This window comes from Hipposideros armiger, unplaced genomic scaffold, assembly GCF_001890085.2.
Source record: "Hipposideros armiger isolate ML-2016 unplaced genomic scaffold, ASM189008v1 scaffold_988, whole genome shotgun sequence".
Classification (NCBI taxonomy): domain Eukaryota; kingdom Metazoa; phylum Chordata; class Mammalia; order Chiroptera; family Hipposideridae; genus Hipposideros; species Hipposideros armiger.
The window spans coordinates 158,078-159,173 of record NW_017732338.1 but is presented as its reverse complement, the minus strand read 5'-3'; positions in this window follow the sequence as shown (position 1 = coordinate 159,173).

Below are 1,096 nucleotides of genomic sequence, written 5' to 3'. Positions count from 1 at the left end.
GATAGCCTATCAACAGATTAATTTCTGTGCTACTAGGGCCTGGAGGGCACTTCCTACCACAGGGGCAAAGACAGAGGATCTGTCTAAAGTAAGACAGAGTCCAGACGAGCCATATCAGGACTTCATCTCTCGGCTCCTGCAAGCCATAGGGCGGCTCATTGATGACCCAGGAGCCGCACAGCTTCTTGCCAAACAGTTAGCATTTGAGAATGCCAATTCTACCTGTAAATCTCTAATACAGCCTTATAGAAAGAAAGCTAATGTTTCAGATTTTATCCGCCTCTGTCCTGTCACGTCCTGCGTGGCAAGGGCAAATGGGTCTCGAGAGGAGCGACGCAGATTGAATAAGAACAAGAGACAAAAGTAAGATAAGAGCGAGACCAAGGGACTCAGCCAGAGAAGACTGAGCCCCGAATCGGGTCAGCGCCTGGCTTTTATTGAAAATTTTCAAGGAAATAAAAGCTGCTGTGAATTAGTAACCGTGTGTTGTTGTGTGCCTTAAGGCTGTTTTCCATTAACCTATCCCCATTGTATTCCAACAAATGCTATGCCTTCATACATCACTACACAGCCCGAGGACACTGACGTTACTGTGTCCTCCCGTAATGGGGAGATAACTGATATTATTCCATCAGGTCCCAGTCATACTGAGACACCCCCCGGGAGAGCTTTACCGATACCATTCCACCAGGCCTCAGTCATACTGAGACACTCTCTCATGACTAATAGGGTCAGGAGCTAATGCAGCGGGGGGTGGTCTTGGAATCGGCTGTAAGGCAACACTGTACAGATGTAGGGCCGTCTTATATCCAGGGCAATGCTCTTGCCATGGAACTACAGAAGGTTTTCAACCTAAAGCTGCAACAAAAGAGGGAGAGGAATCGTAAGGAGGAGTATGCTATTCTTGTGGGCAGGCAGGCCATTTCACTAGGGTGTGTCCTAGTAAAAATCCCCAAGTAGAGTCTGGACGCTCACCTCAGATTTGCCCTAGATGCAGGCGTGGAAAACACTGGGCAAAAGACTGTAGGTCTCAATTTGACATCAATGGGCAACCGCTTTCGGGAAACAGGGCACGGGGCCAGCCCCGGCCCCGCCA